Genomic DNA, 21,317 nt, shown 5'->3' with positions numbered 1-21,317 from the left:
CCGAGCCGCATTTACGCTAGCATTCCATGGGGCTATGCGGGTAAGCGAACTAGTGGCGAAGAACAAGTAGGATACGATGGGGGGACTGTGCCGTGAGCACATTCAGGTCAAGGTGGAGATGATGACTGTCTCATTTGTCAGGTCCAAAACCGATCAGGGCGCGATTGGGGACTGCATAATCATTCAGAGGATTCCCGGGTCTTCCATGTGCCCTGTTGTTTGCGTAGAGGAATATTTAGCGCAGAGGGTGGCATCATGGGGGGGGACCTTGTTGAGACACGCTGACGCCACCCCACTGACGAGGTTTCAGTTCCAGCGGGTGCTTGCGATGTCAATTTCGGCCGCGGGCTTGAACCCCGGCGAGTTCGGGACCCATTCCTTTCGGATAGGGGCTGCTACTGAGGCTACAGCCAGGGGTCTGAGTGTTGAAAAAGTAAAACGTTTGGGGCGTTGGTCCTCGAACTGTTACAAAAGGTATGTGCGGTTGCACATGTTGTGAAGCTGTAATGATGTACTCACGCTTCTTGTTTTTGTTTGGTTTTCAGTTGCGCAAGCTTACGAGGCGGGGCGGACTGTGCAGTCGACCCGGCACCTGGGGACCAGCGGTCACACATCACCGGCTGCGAAAAAGGAGGTTTGGGTCGTGGGCCACTCATACGTGAGGCGTGCCGCGGACGTATTCAAAGCAGGTGACATGATTCACAAGGCTGGGGAATACGGGTACAGGGTGACCTTCTACGGAAGGGGCGGGCTCTGTATTGACCAGTTTCAATCCTTTTTCGAGGGTTTGTTAGGGCGGACAAGGTCACCGCCGTCTATAATCATAGTCCATCTTCGGGGCAACGATTTGGTGGCCACTGGTAGACGACTTCTTCTTGAGGCAATGCTCTCCACAGTAAGTTGGTTGGCAAGAAGAGTTCCAGGGTGCACAATTGCATGGTCCCATATGATTCCACGGAAAGTGTGGCGGGGGGCTATTTCGGTTTCTGCTCTGAATCACTCAGTAAAGAAGGTAAATAACAAATTGGGTAGATTGTTTCGTTCGAGTACACTGCATTCTGTTCCGCATGGTTGTATCAAGGGGGACAGTATGTATTTGGGGGATGGGGTCCATTTGTCCCGGGTGGGCAATGAGTTACTCATAGGTGACCTCATAGCTTGGCTAAAGAGTTTGAACCATGACCTTTAGGCAGGAGTTGTTGTGGGGGGTCCGGATAGCCGGTCAACTATCCGGCCTGTGGCCGTAAGGTCATGATCGGTGAGCAGTAATTGGAAGATCCCTATCGGGGGGCGTCACCCATTACGGATGGGAGCGCTCGGGGGAGGTGGCCATTGGCCCCTCAACGGGGAGGCGGTCCCTTATAAGGATGGGCCGCCGGAAGGAAAGGAAAGGCGGTCAAGGCCCCTTCCTGGATAGGTGGGGCTACGGGCCTTCCTGGGGAATTTCCCGGGCCAGGACATCTGCGACGGCAGATGGGGTAAGTTGTGTGGGGTTTGGGAGGGGGTTTACGCTACCTTTTACACACCTCACACGAGTCCTCGGACGACCGTTAAATGGCGTCGAGTTCATTGGGGCCCCCGTCAAGTCAAAGGGAAATTGGTAGATGCACTTGAGGTACGCCTCTGTGCGGTTGCCCCCCTCACAAGTGAGGGGGGTATTTCTGGTTTAGGGATCTGACACCGGTTACGACCTTGCCGTTGGCCCTTAACGTTAGGATGTACAATTTCAAGTCAAATGTTTTGTAGGATGTTAGTTCGGCTAGGAGAACCTTTGTATTAGAGATCTGTTAAGGTTAGCCAAACATCGTAATGTGGAAATGAAATTGTACATAATATGAAACTGTTATTTTAATGTTTTAATTTTGTTTCATATTTTAATAAATACGGCCGGGAGGGTCACTCCCTCCCGCCTTCCAAAAGTTCAGAACAGTTTCCAGTTTCCCATCCTTGGGGATTGCGTCGAGAGGGGGTGGCGGGTATCTCAGCCATATGGAAAGGGGCGACCACTCGGTCCCCCCGAACGTATGGTGGAGTACCCCGATCCCCCCGGGAGGCCATCTTGGGCGGGGGGCGAGTCCCGGCTGGTATGCCCGAAGCGGCGTAGCCGGGGCGCGCCTTTTCCCGCCCTGGAGTGGGTTGTCATAGACGCTGACGCCGCCGGCCACGCCCCCGGGGGGCAGGCGGAGGCGGGTTTACGCCCGCCCGAAGACGGATAAAAGGAGCAACAAGCCAAGAAAGCATCCTCTTGTTCCTGTGCTCTGAAGCTGCACCTCCCCGCTGCACGTGAGCTTGAGACGGAACGAAGAGCCAATTTTGACCGACCCACCAGCCCCTGAGGACAGCCAGTTGTTTTAAATAAAGTTTTGATGGGGTAACTCTATTTCTTGCAGGTTGTGATGATTGTCGTGTTATTTTGAGTATGCAATAAAAAATGGTCATTTACAGTATGTTTTTTCAAATAAAGTAATTCTGCACTAGTGTTGATCAGTAATCATACGTGAAATAGTTATGGTTGTTTTGTAATTTAGTGATTTTAGTTAAATTGTCGTATTTATTTTGGTCGGGCGGTAAGGTCATGATCGGTGAGCAGTAATTGGAAGATCCCTATCGGGGGGCGTCACCCATTACGGATGGGAGCGCTCGGGGGAGGTGGCCATTGGCCCCTCAATGGGGAGGCGGTCCCTTCTAAGGATGGGCCGCCGGAAGGAAAGGAAAGGCGGTCAAGGCCCCTTCCTGGATAGGAGGGGCTACGGGCCCTCCTGGGGAATTTCCCGGGGCCAGGACATCTGCGACGGCAGATGGGGTAAGTTGTGTGGGGTTTGGGAGGGGGTTTACGCTACCTTTTACACACCTCACACGAGTCCTCGGACGACCGTTAAATGGCGTTGAGTTCATTGGGGCCCCCGTCAAGTCAAAGGGAAATTGGTAGATGCACTTGAGGTACGCCTCTGTGCGGTCGCCCCCCTCACAAGTGAGGGGGGTATTTCTGGTTTAGGGATCTGACACCGGTTACGACCTTGCCGTTGGCCCTTAACGTTAGGATGTACAATTTCAAGTCAAATGTTTTGTAGGATGTTAGTTCGGCTAGGAGAACCTTTGTATTAGAGATCTGTTAAGGTTAGCCAAACATCGTAATGTGGAAATGAAATTGTACATAATATGAAACTGTTATTTTAATGTTTTAATTTTGTTTCATATTTTAATAAATACGGCCGGGAGGGTCACTCCCTCCCGCCTTCCAAAAGTTCAGAACAGTTTCCAGTTTCCCATCCTTGGGGATTGCGTCGAGAGGGGGTGGCGGGTATCTCAGCCATATGGAAAGGGGCGACCACTCGGTCCCCCCGAACGTATGGTGGAGTACCCCGATCCCCCCGGGAGGCCATCTTGGGCGGGGGGCGAGTCCCGGCTGGTATGCCCGAAGCGGCGTAGCCGGGGCGCGCCTTTTCCCGCCCTGGAGTGGGTTGTCCTAGACGCTGACGCCGCCGGCCACGCCCCCGGGGGGCAGGCGGAGGCGGGTTTACGCCCGCCCGAAGACGGATAAAAGGAGCAACAAGCCAAGAAAGCATCCTCTTGTTCCTGTGCTCTGAAGCTGCACCTCCCCGCTGCACGTGAGCTTGAGACGGAACGAAGAGCCAATTTTGACCGACCCACCAGCCCCTGAGGACAGCCAGTTGTTTTAAATAAAGTTTTGATGGGGTAACTCTATTTCTTGCAGGTTGTGATGATTGTCGTGTTATTTTGAGTATGCAATAAAAAATGGTCATTTACAGTATGTTTTTTCAAATAAAGTAATTCTGCACTAGTGTTGATCAGTAATCATACGTGAAATAGTTATGGTTGTTTTGTAATTTAGTGATTTTAGTTAAATTGTCGTATTTATTTTGGTCGGGCGGTAAGGTCATGATCGGTGAGCAGTAATTGGAAGATCCCTATCGGGGGGCGTCACCCATTACGGATGGGAGCGCTCGGGGGAGGTGGCCATTGGCCCCTCAATGGGGAGGCGGTCCCTTCTAAGGATGGGCCGCCGGAAGGAAAGGAAAGGCGGTCAAGGCCCCTTCCTGGATAGGAGGGGCTACGGGCCCTCCTGGGGAATTTCCCGGGGCCAGGACATCTGCGACGGCAGATGGGGTAAGTTGTGTGGGGTTTGGGAGGGGGTTTACGCTACCTTTTACACACCTCACACGAGTCCTCGGACGACCGTTAAATGGCGTCGAGTTCATTGGGGCCCCCGTCAAGTCAAAGGGAAATTGGTAGATGCACTTGAGGTACGCCTCAGTGTGGTCGCCCCCCTCACAAGTGAGGGGGGTATTTCTGGTTTAGGGATCTGACACCGGTTACGACCTTGCCGTTGGCCCTTAACGTTAGGATGTACAATTTCAAGTCAAATGTTTTGTAGGATGTTAGTTCGGCTAGGAGAACCTTTGTATTAGAGATCTGTTAAGGTTAGCCAAACATCGTAATGTGGAAATTAAATTGTACATAATATGAAACTGTTATTTTAATGTTTTAATTTTGTTTCATATTTTAATAAATACGGCCGGGAGGGTCACTCCCTCCCGCCTTCCAAAAGTTCAGAACAGTTTCCAGTTTCCCATCCTTGGGGATTGCGTCGAGAGGGGGTGGCGGGTATCTCAGCCATATTAAGATTCCCCGAGCATATTGTATATCTCTATATTATACAATAAAGTTTCCAATCATGAATTCAAAAAAAGGAGTTAAATGGTATTCAATATGAGTCAGTGGTTTTTAATTATTTTCTTATTTCTGTGATTTTCCACGAAGACTTGTTAAGCATTTCCTCCACTTCCAGATAATGCAATCAATACAGCCTTCCAGATAATGTAATCAATACAGCCAAAAAGCGTGTTTCGTCTATGGAAAATTGTTTAAAAGACTTAATCGGGGCTGCAATACATAAATATATACAATCAATTACCATCTACCAATTCTCTCAGTTGGAAGCTAAGCCTAACCTCCACCGAGTGAGAGGAGTAAAAAATGGAACAGAATCTGAGAAAAAGGAGAAAAGAAAAAGAAAAAACAACACTCAATTTGTGTGCCATATAGTAAGCCAATCACCAATACGGGCCTTTGAATGCCACAATAGCACAAATCTCATGCCACTAAAGGCTCACAATTACTGAACCACCTTCATGCAGTGCAGCATGAATCTACAAATAAGGGTTCTTAGGTTCAGTATATAAACTTTAGTAAATTATAATCACTGGTACTGATGGTAGTGTTTATCTCCTTTGTTTTTGTATATATCCAGTTTCTCTGATAACGGTGAACATTAAAGAGAAGGTCATGAGAAATTAGTTGCCATAGGTGAGTAGGTCAGCAATATATATTTTTGTATTGCAGCCCTGAAGAAGTCTTTTGGACAATTTTCCATAGACGAAACACGTGTGTTGGCTGTATTGATTACATTATCTGGAAGGCTGTATTGATTGCATTATCTGGAAGTGGAGGAAATGCTTAACAAGTCTTCGTGGAAATTCACAGAAATAAGAAAATAATAAAAAGCCACAGACTCATATTAAATGCTATTTAACTCCTTTTTTTAAATTCATGATTGAAAACTTTATTGTATAATATAGAGATATACCATATGCTCAGGGAATCTTAATTAATTTTTTTTAAATGTTTTTATTGGTATTTACAGGTAACATGTAAGAGATATAACAGACATTTTTGATTGTTATTCGCTGACTTTTGTATAAAAATAAAGAAAAGAGACATACACACATAAAACAAGAAACATAAACCCAGAGTGGAGGCGGTTTGTTGGGCAGGAATGTGGCCGTTGTCTGTCGGGGGTCGGTGGGCCTGCGTTTGTGGGAGAGGTGTGACTATGGTGGTTTGGAGGTGTCCATGTGTTTGTCCAGTTTGGTCCACACTGGTGATTTTCTGAGGGTGGTGGTGTCTGCGCCCCTTAGGAAGATCACCTAGTTAAGCCATCCTTTGAAGGTGGCTTTGGCTGTATCTTTCCAGTTTGTGAGTATGGTTTTTGTTGCTGTGTTGAGAAGAAAATCAAGGAGGTTCCTGTCTTCCTGCGTATTGACTTCTTGTGAGATCTGTGCTGTGGCTAGTGAGGCGAATGTGAGCTTAATGTTGCTGCCTAGTGTGTCGTTTTTGAAGGCTAAAACCCGTGCCCAGAAGTTTTTGACTTTAGTGCAGTTGAGGATGATGTGCTCTAGGTCTCCCTTTTCTATGTCACAGTTCCATCATCTGTCATTGTCTAGTAGTCCTATTGATGCTAGTCTTGATGGTGTCCAGTAGGCCTGGTGTAACAGCCAGAATTTTGCCTGCGCCAGTACTGGGGATATCATACTCTTAGAGGGGGAAGCCCACAGGATGTGAAGCTCTTGTTGTGACAGTTTTGTCCTGGTCCTGGTTTCCCAATAGGCCATTTTTTTGTCATTTAGTTTGGAAGTGCCCGGTCGGAGCAGTTTGTATAGGAGCGAGACTCGGTGGCCTGTCTTATTTATGTTCTCCATTAGCTGGAAGATAGAGGGGGTCTGTCTATGAATCTTTGCCTTCGTTAGGGCTGTTTTGATGGCTAGGAAGTTGTAGAGTTCTACATCAGGCAAGTTGTGTTCTTCTTTCAGGTGGTTGAAGGTGTAAGGTGCTCCATCGGGTTCTAATTGTTTTGGGAAGTGGATATCTGCGCTTTTCCAAGCCTTAGTGTCTAGGGTTTTACCTCTGTATTTAATCTTCTGGTTCCCCCAGAGTGATCCCATCCTGAGTGTCTGATGCAGACCTCTAGTTTCCGGTCTATTGTCAGTAGTGCTTTTTTTGTGAGCCTTAGGATGGGGTTGTTGAGTGCGTGTTTGTTTGCTGTTAGTATAGTGAGTGGGGCATAGTTGTTTAGGATCGCTCTCTCTATGGTTAGCCACGTGGGTGTGTATTTTTGGGTGGGAAGCAACCAGTGCATTCCTTGTCTAGCTATGAATGCTAGTTGGAACATTTTTGCGTCCGCTATGTTTAGCCCTCCTAGTTTTTTTGTTAGTCTGAGCTTGCGTAGGCCTATTCTCGCTTTCTTGCCCTGCCAAATAAATTTATTGATCATTAAGTCTAATTTTTTTTTTAAGTCTTCTGTAAGGGACAGTGGGAGCATGTCTGCGAGATAGTTAATTATTAGCGTAACCATCATTTTGATTGTTTCTATGCGGCCCCACCAGGTGATAAACTTGAGTGACCAGGATTCCAGCAGGGTTTTAACTTTGGTCAGCGTCACTCTCTCATTTAGTTCTAGAGTACTTCGTAGTTTGTTTTTGAATTGGATGCCCAGGTATTTGATGGCTTTTGGTTGCCACGCCAGTCCTATATTGTCTATTACTTCTATGGTAGTATGGACGTTGAGTGGCATGCAATCGGATTTATCCTTGTTCAGTTTATAGCCTGAGTGTTTGGCATATATTTCTATTGTGTGCATGAGTGCTGGTATGGAATTGGGGTCGTTAGTCAAGATTAAAAGGTCATCTGCGTAGGCAGCTATTTTGGCTGTTGAGTTGTTTATTGATATTCCTGCGATTAGTCTGTTCGCTAGGATATCCGTGATCAGGGGTTCCATCGCTAGTAGGAAAAGTAGCGGGGATAGAGGGCAACCCTGTCTCGTTCCTCTCTCAAGTACAAAAGGTGCGGAGGATCCTCCGTTTATGGCAATCTTTGCTATGGGTTTAGTGTATAGTGCCATCACTTTCTTAGTTTACTCAGTTCCTACGTCGTATTGATGTAGGCATTTCTCGAGGAAGTGCCAGGAGACTCTGACCAACGCTTTTTCTGCGTCTAGTGTGATAGCTACGGCTGGCTGTGTCGAGTTTGAGGCGTGTTCCATCATGTGGCATAGCAGTCTGGTGTTATCATGTGACATACGTGATTTCATGTACCCTACTTTCGTGTTCCCGATTAGTTGCGGTAGGAATTTGTTGAGTCTAGTGGCTAGTATTTTTTAAGCATGGGCGAATTTTGCGAATCTCGCGTTCGCGAATTTTGCGGATTTGCGAACTCGCAATCCGCAAAATCCGCGAATTCTCGCAAATTTGCGGATTTTTTTTTTGTGTGTTTGCGCGGGTTTCTGCCAGTTCGCGAGGGTTTTGTACAATGTCGCAAATTGCGAACTTACCTGTCGGGTCGCAAGTTTCGCGAACTTGTTGTTTCTACGTGTCCAGCCTGTTTGGGACACTCTTCTTCATCACTGCCACTCTCTGTCACCACTGCCACTTTCTGACTACTCATGCCACCCTCTGGCCCACCCATGCCACCCTCTGTTTCATCACAGCACCCTCTGGTTGTCCAGTCAGTGTACATTATTGTGGCAACGCAAGCACACCTTCCCTGCCTCAAGTGACCTGAATTAATTTGGGGCTGATTAATGTGTCACAGAATATTTTTTTAGCTGGCACCTGCTTCCTTAGTGCTTCCTGATTAGTGATCTTTTGAACTTGCTAAGTGCTTCCATTGTTGCAAAATTAGTTACAACACCTGCCCTGCCCCAACTGACAATAATGAATTAGGGGCTGATTAATGGATTTGAACCTCCAGCCTGGCTCCTGCTTGTCTCCCTTAGCTGTAATTCAGGACCTTTGTGGCATATGTGTAACTATTCTGAGGTTCAGAGCAGGGTCACATAATAGTTGCAACTGGCAACTGAACTCTGGAGGGGCCCCTCAGGAAGCACTACAGGAAATGGCTACTAATGATGAGCCTGAACTTTTGAACCTGGTAAGTAGTTTCAGTTTTGCTAAGATCGTATTTCTGCAATTTTGCACTTATTCGCGGGGCGCAAAGTTGTACTGGGAAGCCGCGAACTCACGCGAACAGTGCGAGCAAAATCCGCTGCTCGCGGATTTGCGGATTTTGCGGGAGATTCGCGAATCTCGCGAATTGCGAATTTACCGAAAATCCGCGAGCAAAACGGATTTTCCGCCCATGCTTAGTATTTTTGCGTATAACTTGCAATCTAAGTTGATGAGAGAAATGGGGTGGTAGTTTTTGGGCCATTGTGTGTCCTTGCCTCCTTTGGGGATGAATATGATGTCAGCTTGTGACATTGTTTCTGTTGTTGTGCCCTCTTTTGCGCATTGATTGAATGTTTTTGTCAGGACTGGTGCGAGAAGTTTTTGTAGAAGGGTGCTGTGTAGCCGTCTGGCCCTGGTGCCTTGTTGTCTTTCAGTGAGTGTATGACTGTAGCTATTTTGGATTGCTTGAAATCCTGGCCTAATGCTCTAGCTTCCTCATCCAGTAGTTTGGGCAGGTTGAGTTAGTTTAGGTAGTCTGTGGTGCTGTGTTCGTCTATACTGTTGTCTTTGGTGTAAAGCTCTTTGTAGAACTCTCTGAAGGTCTGTAAGATACTGGTATGGCTTGTGTTTGTTGTGTTTTTTTTGTCCGTAATGTTTGGGATGGAGTGTTGTCTTTGTTTGCGTTTGAGGTATGAAGCAAGAATCTTCCCTGTTTTGTTGGCTTTGCATAAGTTGATCTGTTTGTATTTTCTGATCCACAGACCTGCCCTCTCACTTAGGATTCTGTTGTATTCATATTTCTTAGCTGTGAGGGTGAGGAGGAGATCTGAGTTCATCAGACCATCTATGTGTTTTGCTTCTAGTTGCTAGATGTCATTGTCTAGCTTATTTAGTTCCGCTTTTCCCTCTCTATCTCTCCTGGCTTTAATTTCTATAAGGTTGCCTCTTATAGTCGCTTTAAGGGCTTCCCATAGACATTTTGGGTTGGTGCCCTCAATATCGTTTTCTTTGATGTGGTTTTTGATCGCTATTTCCTTGTCTTCTTGTCTAGCTATGGTTATGTTGTTGAATCTCCACTTCCTGGCGATGTGGTTGTTGTGTCTGCCTGTTAGGTGTAGACTTATGCACGAGTGATCTGAGATTGTCCTAGTTGCTATCTCTGTATGTTCGATCAGGTGCGTGTGTGATTTAGAGATGAGGATGTAGTCAATTCTGCTGTAGGTATTGTGCGGGTTGGAGTAGAACCTATAGTCTCGAGAGTCTGGGTGCTGTAATCTCCACAGGTCTTGTAGCTGGAATATATTGCAGATATTTTTTAAGATGTTTTGGGAGGCTGCCGGTGTCGTCTTGGCGTGTGATTGTCTGCCTAGGGTGTGGTCTAGGACTAGGTTGAAGTCGCCAGCTACGATGTTTAGGTCGTTCGTGTGGTGTCTACCTAATACCTTGTTTACTTTATCCCAGAATGATGTGTTCTCAGTGTTGAGTGTGTATATTGTAGTGTAGTTCCTATATTCCCAATAGGCTCTGCGCATTGGATTAACATAAACAGCAGTGTGGACGTAGGACTGAGGTCATCTAAGTCTCTACTGACTATGTTAGACTTAATTAGTTTTGCCAGCTAGCTCAGAGGTCACTAGAAACTTTCTTGAATGTTCAGGAAAGGGTTAACTGTCCTGATTTAGACAAGAAGGGATTAGTTTCTGACAACCGCATAAACATTACAACTTTGCTCTTTCAGAAAAAAGAGTGTATCTCTAGAGTCGTGTGAAAACAATAGACAGCTGTTTCACTCAGTTAATCGTGCATGCTTAATTTCACCAGAGTGCAGAGAAATAGAGAGACGGGCGTTTTCAATAATAGGTGTTATTTTATTGAGCAGTCTTCTTTCTCATGCAAGAGAAATGAATTGCCACAATTGCAATACTTATCATAAAGTAAAGTGCGTACAGTAAAAGTAGTATTATGAAATAATACTGTAAAAGCATTGATATGGTTTCTTAGCCATATGATACTTTAAAATGGATAAAATATATACATACATAAAAACATTGACAAACGAACTCAACTGGTGCTTCTAAGATACGCCTACCCCGGTGTACCTGACCTAAGCCTAATACGTGGGAAGGAGTAAGTAATTTGCAGTCTTAAGTTAAGTTAGGTTTTTGCCAAGTATCGGAATCAAGAATTCTCTCTATGGTTTTAATCAGCTCCGTACCTTGGTTATAGAATGAAGGAGGTCTTGTATCTTGCTTCTCAGGACTCGATCTCCCAGCAACGCGCGAGGGTGACTTGGGAACACCGGAGCTGGATTTCTCGGCGTGAGAAAAGGCAGCTTCTCCTTCGGCTCTCGCATCAGCTGGGCTTCGGATAAGTAGATAGCCGCTCTGCTACACACCACCGTGTGTTTGCTTAAGGCAACATTGGTATATTTATACCTGAACGGTGCCGGGTTTGACGTAAGGTTGGACATAAGACGTCACTAAGAACTAACAGTTCTTTCTGGACTCCAGGAATTCTTGTGCAAATCAAAACAAAAGCAGGGGGAATTCCCAGGCTGCTGGAGGCTTAGTTTGTTTAAAGAACGCGTTGTGCTTTCTAGGAGTCTATGGAAGTAGCCGTGCTTTGGACTGCATGGGCTATTACTAAATATGGATATGATTCTTATGCCTTTATAAGGATACTATTTATTATAACCACATAAGGGCATTAATCGGAATATCGAATTAGGGTCCTAGATAGAAATACAACACCCACTCCATGTATTAATGTCCATCATTACTAAAAATAAGCAATATTAAACATATGATGCATGTGAGTTTTCCAACCCACCCCAAAATACATAATTGCATTTTAAATGGTTTATACACAGAAATGAGTATTGGTACTGTACGTTTTTTCAAGCAAGGTTATCATTCAGTTAAATGCATATATATCAGCTGAATGAATTGCGAAAATTACACATGAAATGGCTCTGTATACAGAAAAGAATGTCGAGACCATTCCATCACATATTTATACGATACTGTACATGTGCTAGAGGCTGAGGTAAAATATTGTCTCTAATGTCTCTAAAAATAGAAGCTCTGTTTTCTAACAATAGCTCTACTTTAAGCAAAGTACCATGTGCCGGAAAAAATTGTAAATATCTTTGATTTGAAAGAAAAATGTTTTCGCTTTCAGGGGAAAAAATAGTTCCAAATGTTTTCAGTTGCTTTGTTTAACCGGACTGAAGGCCAAATTCAGAGTTCAGGGAACGCTGTGTGCTTGTTGTTTTTAAAAGTTATTCTCGTTGTTCAGGGGAGAACATCATATCAGACAGGCTTGCAAAAAATTGGTATACAACATCAGGTGAAAGTTCAACCAAGTTTGAAAATACTGAAACTGTGCAGGTCTGTGCGTGATTGCTATCATCAATGTTAGGATCAACAATGCTCACAGAAGTTTGTACCTGTTTGGTGCTGCTTTCCTCTCGTACTTCACCGCCACCTACTCGTAGTGGTGAAGTCTCAATGAATGCCGTCATCAGAATAGGTAGCCGCTGGGGACAACACGTTGCATGAGTCGTTACCGGACAAAGCAAAGTATCGATACCCATTGGTACTGCTGATGGTAGTGTAAGACAGACGTCCAACACGCATTCTTCTCCGCATAGCAGACATCGAAGCACAGGTAAGATGCAATCCTGCCAGATTGGTCTGAATGAAAGAAACCAAGTTGTACTCAGATCTCTTAGCCGGGCTAATCCGAGGACCTTAGTGATACGGTCTCGGTAGCGTATTGCTAGGATGGTCTCTTCCATCGTTGCTGGAGTCTTGTGTGTGGCTTGGCTTGCCATATCGGAGCAGCAGGAACAAAAATAAGATTCCTGCTACGAGTCCCAAAATTAAAGGTAGGCCGCCAAAGACAGAATGGACAAAATTCGAGAAGGTGCCCAGAACTGTTTCAAATGGTGTTAAAAGTCCCAAAAAAATTGTCTTAAATACATGTGCGATGCCACTGGTATCAGACATGTTTAAAATTTGACTTAACATTTCTACGAAATGCATGGGGCAATTTGTCGATAAAAGGGTACGTATCTCTGATGTTGTCCTTGCAACTTGCAAATCATACGTTTCTTTGGACGAGGTCAGCGGCACAGTTGTCTGTAAAAGAATGAACTTCATTCTGCTTAAAGTATCAATTCGAATAGAAGAGATATTCACATAAGGCCATATTACTGCCTCCATGTCTGGATTGCTGTTTGGATACAATACTTGCATACAGCAAACGACCCTGGAAGTAACGGTTACGAGATAGCATTCTCCTGGCACCATTCCACAACAGCTGTGGTCAGTTATTATCATGTAGCTACCGTTGGAGAGTTGTCTGAAGAATGGTTCTATCTGTATTGCAGGAGTGCCTTGCAGGTGACATGAAAGGTTATTTGAAGACCCTTCGCAGACTCCATGCAAGTTAATACCTTGACACAGAAGTGTACCGCCTAGTGATTTTTTACAATTATTACCACTAAGGAATACCTCCTTTTTCCCTTCACTATAACATTTGTGTGTGTAAGGTAAATCCAAGGTTGATTTGATGTATCATTTACCCAACCTTTCATACTGGCCTGCTGGTATATATTCTTGGCAATATTTAAACTGGAAAGTTGTTATCGGAATTGTAATTGTTCCGTGTATTATCCATTCAATGATAGGTCTCTCTGACATTGTCAATGGTAATCTCTCAAGTTTTTCAAAGCTCAGAATCGTATAGGCTGCTCCTTTTTGTGCCAAACTGATTTGTTTATCAGTAAGGTTAAAGATAGAAAATAATGACGTTATGATGATTAGACACCATGGGTCATAGCCAGAACGTAGGTTTTGCAACGTCCAGCCTAGCTGTACAATAGAACGCAATTGGGACTGACCATGTTGTAACATTAGCAAGTCTTGCTCTATTATATCAAAGGCAGATGATACAATACTGTCCAGTGAACATATTCTGGAAGACAGTCGTTAACCAGTTTTCCACTACAGAAAGTGATTTTTCCAAATTTATACGGTCAATTTCTCGTATTTTTTCTGCTGTTTCAATTTGCATTCGTTTGCAAGCTTCGTTGTATGCAGCGTTTATACCGGCCGCTATGAAACGTTTTTGACGCTGTTTACGAGGTCCCAGTATGAAATCTCGCAAGTCAGCACCTTTTTTAAGTAAAGTCAAGTGTTGCTTAATTTCAGCCAGTGTGGATTTCTGTAGCCACTCAAGGCATATTTTCCCTACACTGTATGTTGTAACTATCCCTGGATGTTGTCTCTGGGAATATCTTGGGTCTGGCCTGGTCAGTTTGAATCCCTGTCTTTTGTTCAGGAATCTATCTTGACAGTTATTTGTGTCTGTGGGCCAGATCAACCATTTTTTCTAATCAGGATTTGTTTTGTTTTGGTGAAAACTCTGGGATACGTCTACCTCCACATCCGTAGTACTATTACTATCAGGTATGGGTTTCTAAAGTCTTTTATCTTAGCTAAACCAAGACAAGTAGTTTGTTGAATGGTATCATTCAGGAAAAATATTTGTTCCGGGATCATGCAGGCTCTAAATAATGATTCTAGACCTTGTACCTGCCAGTCTTTTGTTCCCCAGATGGTTTTTGTTTCAATTTTATTTTTCCAAAATTCAAAACCAAATGTAGACATTTGTTCATAACATTTTTCAGAATAAATCAATTTAGTATTTGTCAACATTGTTTTCATTCCTGTCTTATTTAACATTTTAAAATAAAACGTTTCTGGATCACTGTTGTTAAACCCTGAGAAGTATGGAAATTTCTCAAAAAATGTTTTCGAACTTCCTTTTGGTGGAGATGGACAATGTTCCCATTGATTATAAGTAAAACATTTCTAGGTTGTGCAGATTTATGCAAATAGTGATGACCATAGTGATTGTAACAGTATAATTCTTCAAAATTTGATGAACCCTGTAAATAATCATGTTCTGTAAAGTTAGCTGACTTCACTAATTCTGACATCATATTATTATTATTTTCAAAGTCCCAATCATCAGAAAAAGAACTCGGTATCACAAAATCACTTAAGGAAACCTTAAACTGGTGTGGATACTTCAAGAGCTCAATCGGGCCATACATTTCATAGTCAGTTCTGTCCCATTCTATACCCCCAGGTATTGGATTGGCTGTGATGCTCACTGATGATAGTTCTCTTCTCTTGATGTGAGAGGATCTGTGAGACTTTAGGACCAAGTTGATGCTCTGACTTGCTGTGTCCCTTGTACTATATTTTCCATCAATGAATTTACTCAAGTATAAAACCATGATGAGCCAAAGCAGGAGGAAAAGTACACCTAACACAGTCCAAAATTCAATCCATGGTGAAATTAGATATGTTTCTTTTAGGCGGTGAAAAAGCTCGGTTATTTTTTCTTTGAAAGTTTTTGTTGCTGGCTTGTCTCCATGTTCACTTGGATCATCGGAAAAGTAATCAAAGTTGATAAAATAGCCAGATGCAGTTCTGTCAATTGGTGGGATTGTTTTGTATTTCCATTGATCTTTGCATTTTCTTTTGTTACATTTGTACAGTCTGAGGCTACATCATTGTAGATTGGTGTATCATCAGGAATTGTTGCAATTTGGGTTCCAAGAAACACTAGTTCCATGGCTTTGTTGCATAGTACTTTTTTATTTACTGCAGGTTTATCGAATGTGATTATTCTCTTAGTTTGAACCTCTTGGATTGTAGCAAAGTTTGGTCTTCTGCTATTTCTTGGAAGTCCACTGGGCCTACTACTTATTATCGGCCACATGATTGTGGTTTCACAAGGTCGATGGAAACAATTCTGTTTTCTTTTTTACCAGCAAGTGGCGGTAGTACTACTGATCTTGTTCCGCTGACAGCTAAGACAGGTACTTATTTTCTGTAAGAAGGCCCAAATTCCTTCTTCACCGCGATCTTTTCTCTAACCAGATCCCCAATCTTTGGAATCCAGACAGGTATTGCTGGGACAGGTGGTTCTTCAGTGGTTGTTGGCTTAATCTTTATGTTACTTAGACTTTTTCTTGTTTCATTCAAGTCCTGTAAAACAGCCAAACGATCTTTGATATCAAAAGTTTTTTCTTCTACCACTGAAGTTTGATGATCCGGATCCTGGATAATCATTCTAGTACCAAACAAAAGTTCGTACGGACTGATACCTCCTAGAGAATTTCTTGGCATGTTATTAAGACTATGTTGGACACTTATTAAATGTTTGACCCACCCATCACCCGAACCTAATACCCTCGCTGTTATAGATTGCTTTATGTCACAGTTTTTTCTTTCCACTACCGCATTTCCCACAGGATGGAAGGGAGAAGAGTACTGCAATGCAATGCCCATGCAGGTCATGGCCTCTTTGTAAGCTTGAGAGCTAAACGCAGGACCCGGTTCAGAATGTAGCATGCCAATTGTGTATGTGCCGATAAAGACTCGCAAAGCTTTTATAACAGTTCTGGCTTCAGCCGAGCGCTGGGACAACATCCAAATGAATCTCGTGCAGGAATCCACTGCGACCATGATATATTTATAGTTGCCATCCCTTTGTAAGGGACCACAGTGGTCCAGGTAAAGATACGCTAATGGTTTGTGATACTAGAACAGGGGTACAGGGTAAGACACTTGACTGCACTCTATCCAATATATCTTGGTCTAGTTATATCTGTGGGTGCCAAAAACCTGAGGCCACATACCCCTAGGCCTCCAAAGTCAATGCCAAAGGCACTGTGTACAATTCAACACAAATGGTTCAGCACTCCATACAATATATAGTGACAGTATTAATGAGGTTAAATAATATCAATAAGCCATGGAGTTTTCTTTTCTTGTTTTATTCCAAATCTTCACATACAAGTAGCCAACGCGTTTTGTCTGAAGGACGTCTTCAGGGCGAATAGTAATCAAAATACTGTCTTGTATTCTGGGCTTTATCAGTGAGAACCAGTCTCCAGCTACTTTGATGGAACCAGTCTCCAGGAACTTGGATGGAAAAGATCCTTCATTGGGATGGACTAGTCAAATTTCTGTGATAGATGTATTACAGTGGAAACGAAAATGGGGATGTCCAAATACACATCCGTGGGTGGTGATATCAATATTCACCTTCGACAAGCAGCATATCTCCGTTCTTCTCGGTCGTCGTCTCGAAAAAGTAGTTCTACTCTACCAATGAAGGATCTTTTCCATTCAAGTTCCTGGAGACTGGTTCCATCAAAGTAGCTGGAGACTGGTTCTCACTGATAAAGCCCAGAATACAAGACAGTATTTTGATTACTATTCGCCCTGAAGAAGTCCTTCGGACGAAACGCGTTGGCTACTTGTATGTGAAGATTTGGAATAAAACAAGAAAAGAAAACTCCATGGCTTATTTATATTATTTAACCTCATTAATACGCTAATGGTTTGTCTGAGATTAGAAGGGGTGTCTGCACTTGTCGTTTTACCATTGATACTTTCATTCTTTGGCATATTTCACATTCTAGAACATAGTTCTTAGTTTGTTTTCTCATGCGTGGCCACCAATATCTCTGTTTTAATAATGCTGTTGTGGCGGAAATACCAGCATGTGCAGAAGCTAGCCCTTTGTGTGCCGCTAAAATAAGTCCTAATCTGTGTACCATGTTTGGAATTGCCCTATCCCCCACTCCAGGGATTCGAGCAAATTGAACATTATTTGCATCTGTTATGTATGAATATTTTACTGGAAAGCCTTTCGGGAGTGTTTTTTTATCATCTTTTACTGAAGCACTGACAGCTTGCATTATATCGCTGTCTATTTTTGTTTTTGGCCGGGTGATAGCAGCTACGGAAGCCGTTTGCATAGCTGCCTTCGCGGCTTCATCAGCTAATGAATTCCCTGCAACGTGAACGCCATCACGTTGATGACTCAGTGTATGTATCACGTGAGTCTTTTGTAGTTCGTTTTCTAAAAGAACTACTTGTTCCCAAAGCATTTTATGCTTGATTGTGCTACCCTTTGCATCTTTGAAGCCATTTTTAACCCAGTTCTGCAAATATTCATTATAAGATTGAACGCAGTAATATGAATCACACACTATAAGTGTGGGGAATTCGTGATCAGTATTTTCAAGCGCCATCTTAAATGCCAGAAGTTCAGCTCGCTGAGCTGTACAATCTCCTAGAGATTGGGTTTTAGTGACCAGTGGTCTAAATTTCCCTTTGTGTCAACGACCTTTACCGATTGTGCACGCAGCACTATAAGCATGTTTACCCCCAACTGCGGGTTGTGCTGATCAGTCTGTATATATTATACAGCCCAAATGCTCCAGAGGCAGGATTTTCATCGGCAGAGGACATTCGTATTCATATTGGAGAAATTCTTGTGTTTTTAAATTAGGATCGAATTTGTATACCATGTCTGTGGCAGCAAGAGAATTAACCCATTGTATCCATCTTGGATGTAGATCTTTAGCATTCAGAATGCTTGCCCTTGTTACTGCTTCTAGGGCAGGTATTGGTGTAACGATTATTATTCGTTTACCTTGTGCCAGGGCTCTTTCTTTTGCCACATCAGTCTGAACCGCTGTTAGAATTTTTTCTGTAGAGCTGATTTTCTTTTCAGCTTGAGTGTACAAATGTGATTTGTAAGCTATAGGTACCATTTCTCCCTCATTAGAGGTCAGGTACGTGAATCCGCATCTTCCTGGGTTGACTTGGATTACAAGGTTGCGTACGTTTTCGCGAGTTTGCAGTTTTGTTTTAGTTAACATGTCTGTCTGTCATGATCTCAAAATTTCTGTGTGTTTTTGAGTCCAATGTATTGGTTTGAAATCGGGTTTTATTAATTCATAGAGAGGTTTACACTCTCTGCATAATTTAGAATGTATGTTCTACCAAAATTCAGGAAGCCTAGTATTGATTGTAAATTTTTCAGCGTTTTTGGTGCCTGGAGTACTGCACACTTCTCTAAGAAGTTGTCTGCCAGGCTTTTGCCTTCACTTGATAATTCATATCCTAAGAATAGGACTGTTAGATGGGCAATTCTTGACTTTTTAAAGTTGAATTTGTAACCCTCTGATGCGAACCCAAGAATTATGGTGTTCACTCTTTTTAAGTGAGTCTCCAGGTCAGCGTCTGTAAGATAGATGTCATCGACATATGATAATGCCTCATCATCATATATTTGTAGTAATTCTGTTACCCTTGCTGAGAATAATCCTGGGCTATTCTTGAATCCCTGTGGGAGTCGGCAAAATTGTTTTTGTGACCCATTATTGAGAAAGCGGTCAAATACCTGCTTTCAGGTGCAATGTTTTGACAGAAGAATCCAATAGAGATATCTAATGTTGTTTTATATTTTTTGCGCACAATGTTGTTCATTAGTGCTGCACTGTGTGAGTTTTGTACTGCAAAAGTTTTGCAGCAGGAGTTTAAATGTCTGTAGTCCAAAACTAGAAGATATGAATCGTCTGGCTTGGAGACAGGAAACAAAGGATTGTTCATTTGTGAGGTGCATGTTTCAATCACCCCTTGATATTCAAGTTGATCTAAGATCTCCCTGACTTGCATTTTAGCTTCTTGTTTAACTGGGTACTACAGTGGGTTGATTTTTTAACTGGATTTTGTGGTGAGAAGAGTCCTCATCCCATCCTACATGATTTTTGTGTAATGCAGGGGCTTGGGCCACTGCCCAGTTTTTTGTGAATGTGTATTTTATATTAATTTGAATATGATTTGAGAAGGCAGGCATAATCATTTCTTCGCCATGAGGGCACTCCTCTTTTTCAGCTAACAGGATGTCATAGCCTTTAGAAAGATTCTCCCAAAAGAGACCTTTTATTTTCCTAGTTTTATCTTCCTCTATACGTAATGTTATTTCATATAGTTTATGGGACACGCTAACTCGCGTGTCTGCAGTTTCCACCTAAATGTATTAATTTGTGTCCACTGTCTCCAGAAGATTCTTCAGGATCTTGCGAGCTATAGTCACTTCTGCTGCGCTGTCTAGCATTGTCTGGGCCCACTCTCCGTTTTTCAGTTGTGTCTTCAGAATCCTCGACATGTTTAATTTTAATACTTGCTACCTTCTTTCTGGGAAATTGTGATTTTTTACTTTGATGAGCAGGTTCTTTGTCTTTGGACTTGACGTGCTCTTCCTTGTGTTCTGACCGTCCTCTTCTTTCCGATTTCTGTGAGGAAGATCGAGAGGGACATGTATCAATGTCTTGATATCTATCAGGTTTTCTCAATTTATCTCTATCTTTAAGATTATATCTTTTCTCAGAGGGTTCCCTTTGGGGAGACTTGCCTCCTTGGCCAGGAGATCTTTCTCTCCGTTGAGGAGACCTTCCTCTGGACTGGAATCGTTTTTCTCTGGGAGTGGTTTATTTATTACCATTCCAACTCATTTTTGGAGTATTTAGATTATTTTTAATAAATGTTTTTTCAGGATTTTCAGTTAGTTGGGGTTTTATTGGTTTCCCACCCAAACTATCTCTTCCTTGTTCTTCATAGGATTTTTCTATGATTCTGGCAAGTTCAAATGGTTGGTCTGTTATATCTGTCTCCTTTAATTTCAGGAGGTACTTTAAATCGCCCCTTGCCAATTGACCTAATTCTCTATATGCCTTTGTTAATGCTTTTAGTTTAACCAGAAGTTCTTCGCTCGACATTGTTTCAATGTCTGGGTGTGGTGTGTAGCTAGCTAGAACCGGCCAAGTGGCTCCTGGTCTACCTAGTGGACCGTGCCTGGTGATGTGATTTTGATGTTTTAGGGTGCCTTTAAACCAGAGCAGGTGCTCTTGGTAAGTTAGTGGGATTTCAACGTCCTCGAAAGGAGTGTATGTATCCGGAGATTCCTCTATTTTGTAATAGTGGAAATCTTTTGTCACAGCGTGTGCTGCTGGAAAATGTATCCATTAATAGAATACCTCTGTCTGCCGATACTCATGTGCCTTTATCACAAATATGACTGTACCACCTCTTGGTAATAGTCCATTTTCTATAAGTTTAAGAGTTATAGTTTTTCTTATATTGACGGGAATGATTATAGCATTCGGGTCACCTTGCTGGAGACTTGTGTCTTCTTCTAAGAGTCGAGTTGCTAAGGCTTCTCTTTCTCGTTCTTCTTCACTATCCGTCATTTTAATTAAAGAGAGTTTTTTGTTGCAGATCAAGTTTCAAGGAAGCAAAGATTAGGTGCACAATAATTTGGAACAGTGTATCCTTCAACGTTGACTAAACCAAAAACTAATACATAGGATTCTCATCCTACTAGGTTTCAGCGGATATTAACCTTTCACCCACTCCAGACGTCTATTGGAGTTTTTACGGGAGAAAAGGGTCTGTGTGAAAGCCATGACTGAGTTACTCTAGCGTCTTGCGTTAGATTATCGCCTTACCAAACGTTGGGCACCATGTAGTGTAGTTCCTATATTCCCAATAGGCTCTGCGCATTGGAATAACATAAACAGAAGTGTAGACGTAGGACCGAGGTCATCTAGGTTTCTACTGACTATGTTAGACTTAATTAGTTTTGCCAGCTAGCTCAGAGGTCACTAGAAACTTTCTCGACTGTTCAGGAAAG

The sequence above is a fragment of the Lissotriton vulgaris genome, chromosome 7 (genome assembly GCF_964263255.1).
Source record: "Lissotriton vulgaris chromosome 7, aLisVul1.2, whole genome shotgun sequence".
Lineage (NCBI taxonomy): Eukaryota > Metazoa > Chordata > Amphibia > Caudata > Salamandridae > Lissotriton > Lissotriton vulgaris.
The sequence above is the reverse complement of the archived record's forward strand: the minus strand, read 5'-3'. Positions refer to the sequence as shown.